Source organism: Chiloscyllium plagiosum, chromosome 2 (assembly GCF_004010195.1).
Source record: "Chiloscyllium plagiosum isolate BGI_BamShark_2017 chromosome 2, ASM401019v2, whole genome shotgun sequence".
In the NCBI taxonomy this organism is placed as follows: Eukaryota; Metazoa; Chordata; class Chondrichthyes; order Orectolobiformes; family Hemiscylliidae; genus Chiloscyllium; species Chiloscyllium plagiosum.
The window spans coordinates 60557901-60566270 of NC_057711.1; the positions used below are offsets into that span (position 1 = coordinate 60557901).

The 8370-nt window shown below is 41.2% G+C and overlaps 1 protein-coding gene across 2 annotated transcripts in view; it reads left to right on the forward strand.

Annotated features, from left to right (window-relative positions):
- Positions 1 to 8370, forward strand: part of man2a1 (mannosidase, alpha, class 2A, member 1) — a 245178-nt gene that overhangs the window by 71041 nt on the left and 165767 nt on the right. The gene's annotated exons all lie outside the window — the stretch shown is intronic.

Genomic DNA, 8370 nt, shown 5'->3' on the forward strand with positions numbered 1-8370 from the left:
GGGTGCAGCGGATGCAGTAAATGATGTGTGTGGAGGTGCAGGTGAATTTGTGATGGATATGGAAGGATTCCTTGGGGCCTTGGAGGGAAGTGAGGGGGGAGATGTGGGCGCAAGTTTTGCATTTCTTTCGGTTGCAGAGGAAGGTGCCAGGAGTGGAGGTTGGGTTGGTGGGGGGTGTGTACCTGACGAGGGAGTCCCGGAGGGAGTGGTCTTTCCGGAATGCAGATAGGGGAGGGGAGGGAAATATATCCTTGGTGGTGGGGTCTGTTTGGAGGTGGCGGAAATGACGAAGGATGATACGACGTATCCGGAGGTTTTAGACTGGAAGCCTGTGACCAGTTGTGTGCCACAGGGATCAGTGCTGGGTCCACTGCTTTTTGTAATTTATATAAATGATTTGGATGTGAACTAGGATGTATAGATTGTAAGTTTGCAGATTACACCAAAATTGAAAGTGCAGTGGATGGTGAAGAAGGTTACTTCAGTGTACAACGGGACCTTGATCAGATGGGCCAGTGGGTTGTGGAGTGGTAGATGGAATTTAATTCAGATAAGTATGATGTGCTGCAATTTAGAAAAGTGCTAAGGTCCTGAGAAATGTTGCTGAACAAAACAGCCTTGGAGTACAGGTTCATAGTTCCTTGAAAGTGGAGTATCAGGTAATGAAGAAAGCATTTGAGAGGTCAAGTTGCAGCTGTGCAGGTAATTGGTCAGGCCACTTACGAAATACTGTGTGCAATTCTGTTCTCCCTCCTATTGGAAGGATGTTGTAAAACTTGAAAGGATTGAGAAAAGATTTACAAAGATGTTGCCAGGGTTGGAGCATTTGAGCTATAGGGAGAGACTGAATAGGCTGGGGCTGTTTTCCCTGGAGTATTGAAGACTGAGGGAGTGACCTTATAGATATTTATAAAACCATGAGGGGCATGGATGGGATAAATAAACAAGGTCTTTTCCCTGGGATGGAGGAGTCCAGAAGGAGAGGGCATAGGTTTAGGGTGAGACGGGAAAGATTTAAAAGGGAATTGAGGGGCAACTTTTTCACAGAGGGTGGTGCATGTATAAAATGAGCTAACAGAGGAATAGATTGAGGCTAGTACAATTACAAGATTTAAAAGTCATCTGGATGGGTATATGAATAGGAAGGGTTTAGAGGGAGAGGGGCCAAGTGCTGGTAAATGGGACTAGATTAGTTTAGGATATCTGGTCAGCCTGATGAATTGGTCTGAATGATCTACTTCCATGCTGTACTTCTTTATAATTCTATGTCACACTATGCAGTCATTCTCCATTTAATGTTTTTTTTTCAGTTTTCCTGCCAAAGTAAACAACTTCACATTTTAGCACACTCACCCATTCTCTAAATATCCATTAGCAACCACCTTATGCCTTACTCATCACATAGTTTCCTACCAATTTTGGTGTCATCTGTATAATTAGCTACAATGCATTAGTTTCTCTGTTATTATCAATGGTGAGTAGTTGAGGCCCCACCACAATGGGATTATACTCATCACATCATGCCAACCAGACAAAGACTGGGCACACTGCTTTCTGCCCAGCCAGTCAATCTTCTTATTAATGCCAGTATATTACCACTATAGCTTGAGCTTTTATTTTCCACAATAATCTTTTTGCAGCCTTTAATCCAATGCCTTTTGGAAGTGTAAGTGCAGTATGTCTATAAGTTATCTTTTATCTACAATGCATATTACTACTTCAAATAAATCCCATAATTTGGTTAAATATGAATTCCCTTTGAGAAAATCATGCCAATTTCCCCAGATTACCTTGCATTTTCTAAGTGTGCTATTAGAACCTCTTTAGTGTTTGATTCAATACCATCTCTAAATAGGCATCAAATTAACTGGCCTATAATTGCCTATTTTCTGCTTCCCTCCCTTCTTAAATACTGGGAATGTGTTTGCTATTTTCCAACGGAACCTTGCCCTGAATCAAAAGAAAATAGACACCAATATGTCTGTTATCTTGTTAGTCTCCTCTAAATCCTGAGGATAAAGTTCACCTGGTCCCAAAGATTTGTCAGCCCACAGTTCCATCAGTTTGCATAGTACTGCTTCCCACGTGAATAAGTTAATTTTTTCTCTTTTGCCTCCTGATTTACAGCTATTACAGGAATCGTTTAGAAAGGCAGAAGCAAAATATTTGTTTATTTATTTTCTACTGTTAACTACTTGCATTCTCACTCTCTCAAGACCCAACATTCCCATTATTTACGACTTTCTGTTCTAAAGTCTTGTTGACTTGTTTTCAATTTTAACATTTCCAGCTAGCTTCCTCTCGTAAGTTAATTACTTCCTCCTGAAAACCATTTGTCATGCTTTGTCATTCTTTATATGCTGACCAAACATCTAACCTGCCATCTATCTTTGCACAGTCATATGCTTTTTCCCCAAAATTTGATCCTTTCTATAACTTCTTCAGTTAACCGTGGATATTACCCTGTCCTTTTCCAAGTTTTTTCTTCATAGTAGGAATATATTCATTTTGAATATTCTGAAATCTCCATAAATGTCTGCCATGTGTCCCTATTGATGTGCCCTTTACCAAGTATGCCAATTCACTTCAGCTAGTTCACATTGCGTCTACACCATTGCCTTTATTTATGTTAAAATGTTGTCTTAGAACCAATCTTTTCCCTTTCAAGCAGGACATGATATTCAATCATATTGTGGTTGCTGCTTCCTGGCAGTGCCATTAGTCTGAGCTCTTTGATTAATCCTCTTGCAATCTTTTCACATTCTTAGATGGCCCTGTACATGACTTAAAGGGACTGACTTGCTTGACATGTGCAGGAACTTTGATGGATAGCTTCTTCGATTGAAAATTGCTTTTGACTCATTCCTCTACTGCCTCTGTCATCAGATTGATCTCTGACATATGCTCCTGGATAAGCTGTAATTCCCTACAATAAGATGTTTTTTTAATTATGGGTCAGATTTCCTGATAGCCAGAAAATTGTTTCTGAAATATAGATGGCAGTTTCACATGGGGACCCTGCAGAATTCCTAACATAGCATATTCAGAAGGAATAAAAAAATCCAGGACAAAATACACCTCTTAAAGCCATAGTAGCATTACAGTGGGTTTGTTTTCCTTGGAGCAGAACTGCTAAGGGGGTGGGGGCTAATCTGATTTGAGGTGTACAAAATTGAGAATTTCCTCCCTCTGGCAGACGTGTCTAAGACCAGATGGCATATGTTTAAGATAAGGAGTAAATGGTTCAGAGGAGATGTGAACAAGGTTTTCTTCACCCAAGAGGGTGGCAGATATATGGCATGAACTGCCTGACTGGGTGGTGCAGGCAGACTCTTTAGCAACATTCAAGTAGCATCTGGATCAGTACTTAAAATCCCTGGGCATAGTAGGTTATCAAATGACCAAGTCCAGATAAACAAGATTAGTGTAGACTGCTAGGTTCACCACTAGTCAGCTTATTCAACGAAAGAGAGAATGTTGAGGAGTTATGGCCCAGATTTCTTGATAGCCAGAAAATTGTTTCTGAAATATGCCTAGGCCTCTTGATATACTTAAATTTGTTTTGCATGCCAAAATATGTTAAATTTAACTAACATTTATTTGGAAAAATGTAAATGCCATGGTGGTTGGAACAAATGATATTGATGTTCGCAAACTGAAAGGATGAACACTACCAAAAGAAATCAACTTCATTTCTCCTGGAAGTATAACATTCAGCAAAGTACAGATATAAAAAGTATTTGGTTAGCATTCACCAATATCACTGTGGCCTTGAACAGTGGAAAAACTACTGATTAATGAACATATTTCCAAAGTAATAAACTACACATTGGCACATCTACTATCTATTTGGCATCAAAACCTGAACAAAGTCAATGTGTAAAAATTTAATGTTTACTTTATAGGTCAAAAGTACTCCTCAAAGTACAGAATAACCTGAATAGGTAAAGTGCTAAACAAAGTAGAGAAAGACAGAAGCCAAAAAGATAAATTTATGGAGTCATACAGTATAGAAACAGGCCCTTCGGCCTGCCATGTCTACGTCTACCAACAAACTCCAGTCTACACTAATCTTGTTTATCTGCTCTTGGTCACTCCATAACCTACTGTGCCCAGGAACTTTAAGTACTGATCCAGATGCTTCTTAAATGTTGCTAAAAGATCTGCCTGCACCACCACTCAGGCAGCACATACCATATATCTCCCACCTTCTGCGTGAAGAAAACCTTGTCCATATCCCATCTGAACCATTTACTCCTTAAACTTATGCCATCAGGCCTTAGACATATCTGCCAGAGTGAAGAGATTCGCATATTTTTGTACACCTCAAATCAGATCCCTCTCACCCCCTCAGCAGTTCTACTCCAAGGTCAACAAACCCAGTGTGATGCTACTAATTTTAAGAAATGTATTTTGTCCTGGAGTTTTTTATTCCTTCCGAATATGCCATGTTCGGAATTTTGTGGGGTCTCTGTGTGTGCAACTCCCATCTATATTTTCGAAGCAATTTTTTGGCTATCAGGAAATTTGAGCCATAACTCCTCAACATTCCGTCTACCTAACAATTATGTAATCTGGGGAAAAAGGAAAGCAAAAGAAAAATTTGCATTTATATGGTGCTTTTCATGACAGTCAGTTTTGTCAAAGCAGACACTATGTGTGCAAACTCCACACAGATCGTCACCTGAGACTGGAATTGAGCCTAGGTCCTTGGTGCTGGAGGCAGCAGTGCTAAACACTGAGATACCTTGATCCCTGGGGTCATTCTTGTGAACCTCTTCTGGGCCCCTCCAGTGCCAGCAGAACCCTTCCTTAGGTACAGAACCCAAAACTGCTCACCATATTCCGTATGTGGTCTGACAAGAGCCTTAGCAGTATATTTCTGATTATATTTTCTCGTCCTCTTGAAATGAATGCAAACATTGCATTTGCCTTTCTAATTGCAAACTTAGCCTGCATGTTAATCTTAAGAGAGTCCTGACATAGGACTCCCAAGCCCTTTTGTTCTTCAGATTTCCGAAGCGTTTCCCTGTTTTGAAAACAGTCTATGCCTGTATTCTTCCGACAAAAGTGCATAATCTTGCACTTTCCCACATTGCATGCCATCTGCCACTGTTTGCCCACTTTCCTAGCCTAATCCAAGATGGAGGACAGGAAAAATGTCTGGCTGTAAGAGCTGCTCCCTTTTTTAAGGTATTTTAGGTGCTGGAGGTGATTTCCTCAAATTCCAGGAGCAGCAAATACTGTTGCATTGTTTTGGAACTTAGGAAAAAAAAGTCAAAACAACAGCAGTTTTAAAAGGGAGAAGAGCAGACAAAGGAAGCACATGGTGAGGACAGTGCAGGAGAGAGAGAGAGAACCTGCACAGTTACTGCCTTTGCTGTTTTTGAATTCATGTGTCGCTGGACATCGGAGTGCATCTGGGAAAATTAACAAACAGTGAACTTCACAACTAAACTTGGAGGAACTGGTTTGGGCGAAGTTCACAACACAGAATCAGAGAAGTTAATTGTTGTTTTATGTCTGTCCAAGAGAAAGGCTGTATTAGTGAGTATAGTGGGTTCTTTCTTGATTATATGTTTTTGGAGATAAGTCTATTGATTAAACTTAAAATATAAGCCATAGCTATAAATTTAACCTGGCGCAGTGTTATGTAGAAGAATAAGACGGTATTATTTTCTGGGTCTGTAGATTGTGAAGGGGCACAAATGGCCTTTGCAGTGATATGTACTTCTTGTCAGACGTAGGAGTTTAAAGAGAGTTTAAGGGTTACTGCAGATTATATCTGCCATAAATGCTGTTTATCAGATCGAGTGGATTGGTTGGAGAGACAGTTAGAAGCAATGAGGAATTATAGGAAGGAGGGAAAGTCTCAGATACAGTCACATAGATGGGTTAACTCCAGGAAGGGTAAGAGAGGTCGGCACCTTGGGCAGGAGTCTTTTGTGGATATAAGCATTTCAAACAGGTATGTGTTTTGGAAAATGTAGGGAGTGATGGATTCCCAGGGGAACGTAGCACGAACAGCCAAGTTTCTGGTATTGAGACTGGCTCTAATGCAACGAGGGGTACGTTGGCTTCCAAGAGATCAATTGTGTTAGGGGATTCTGTAGTCCGAGGTACAGACAGACGTTTCTGTGGCCAGCAGAGAAAAAGCAGAATGGTGTGTTGTTTCTCTGGTGCCAGGATCAAGGATGTCTCCGAGGGTACAAAATGTTCTCACGGGGGAGAGAGGGGCCAGCAAGAGGTCATTGTCCACATTGTAACCAATGATATAGGAAGGGAAAAGGTTGAGATTCTGAAGAGAGATTACAGAGAGGCAGAAATTTAAAAAGGTCCTCAAGGGTAGTAATATCTGGATTACTCCCAGTGCTACGAGCTAGTGAGGGCAGGAATAGGAGGATAGAGCAGATGAATGCATGGCTGAGGAGCTGGTGTATGAGAGAAGGATTCATATTATTGGATCATTGGAATTTATTTTGGGGTAGAAGTGACCTGTACAAGAAGGACGGATTGCACCTAAATTGGAAGGGGACTAATATACTGGCAGGGAAATTTGCCAGAACTGCTTGGGAGAATTTAAACCAGTATGGTGGGGGGGGGTGGGACCTAGGGAGATAGTGAGGAAAGAGATCAATCTGAGACTGGTACAATTGAGAACAGAAGTGAATCAAACAGTCAGGGCAGGCAGGGACAAGGTAGGACTAATAAATTAAACTTTATTTATTTCAATGCAAGGGGCCTAACAAGGAAGGCAGATGAACTCAGGGCATGGTTAGGGACATGGGACTGGGGTATCATAGCAATTACAGAAACATGGGTCAGGGATGGGCAGGACTGGCAGCTTAATGTTCCAGGATACAAATGCTACAGGAAGGATAGAAAGGGAGGCAAGAGAGGAGGGGGAGTGGCATTTTTGATAAGAGATAGCATTATAGCTGTGCTGATGGAGGATATTCCCGGAAATACATCCAGGGAAGTTATTTGAGTGGAACTGAGAAATAAGAAAGGATAATCACCTTATTGGGATTGTATTATAGGCCCCCTAATAGTCAGAGGGAAATTGAGAAACAAACTTGTAAGGAGATCTCCGTTATCTGTAAGAATAATAGGGTAGTTATGGTCAGGGATTTTAACTTTCGACTGGGACTGGGACTGGGACATCGACTGGGACTGCCATAGTGTTAAAGGTTTGGATGGAGAGGAATTTCTTAAGTGTGTACAAGACAATTTTCTGATTCAGTATGTCGATGTACCTACTAGAGATGGTGCAAAATGTGACCTACTCTTGGGAAATAAGGCAGAGCAGGTGACTGAGGTGTCAGTGGGGGAGCACTTTGGGGCCAGCAACCGTAATTCTATTTGTTTTAAAATCGTGATAAAAAAGGATAGACCAGATCTAAAAGTTGAAGTTCTAAATTGGAGAAAGGCCAATTTTGACAGTATTAGGCAAGAACTTTCGAAAGCTGATTGAAGGCAGATGTTTGCAGGTAAAGGGACGGCTGGAAAATGGGAAGCCTATTTGAGATGGGATAACAAGATAACAAAATGAGATAACAAGTACCCAGAGAAAGTATATTTCTGTTAGGGTGAAAGGGAATGCTGGCTGACTAAAGAAATTGAAGGTTTGGTTAAGAAAAAGAAGGAAGCATATGTCAGGCATAGACAGGATAGATTAAGTGAATCCTTAGAAGAGTATAAAGGAAGTAGGAGTATACTTAAGAGGGAAATCAGGAGGGCAAAAAGGGGACATGAGATAGCATTGGCAAATAGAATTAAGGAGAATCCAAAGGGTTTTTACAAATATATTAAGGACAAAAGGGTAACTAGGGAGAGAATAGGGCCCCTCAAAGATCAGCAAGGTGGCCTTTGTGTGGAGCCACAGAAAATGGGGGAAGATACTGATGCAAAATATTCATTTAGTATTTACTGTGGAAAAGGATATGGAACATATAAACTGGAGGGAAATAGATGGTGACATCTTGCAAAATGTCCATATTACAGAGGAGGAAGTGCTGGATGTCTTGAAACGGTTAAAGGTGTATAAATACCCAGGACCTGATCAGGTGTACCCAAGAACTCTGTGGAAAGATAGAGAAGTGATTGCTGGGCCTCTTGCTGAGATATTACTATCATCGATAGTCACAGGTGAGGTGCCGGAAGACTGGAGGTTGGCAAACGTGATGCCACTGTTTAAGAACGGCGGTAAAGACAAGCCAGAGAACTGTAGACCGGTGAGCCTGACCTCAGTGGTGGGCAAATTGTTGGAGGGAATCCTGAGGGACAGGATGTACATGTATTTGGAAAGGCAAGGACTAATTAGGGATAGTCAACATGGCTTTGTGCGAGGGAAGTCATGTCTCACAAACT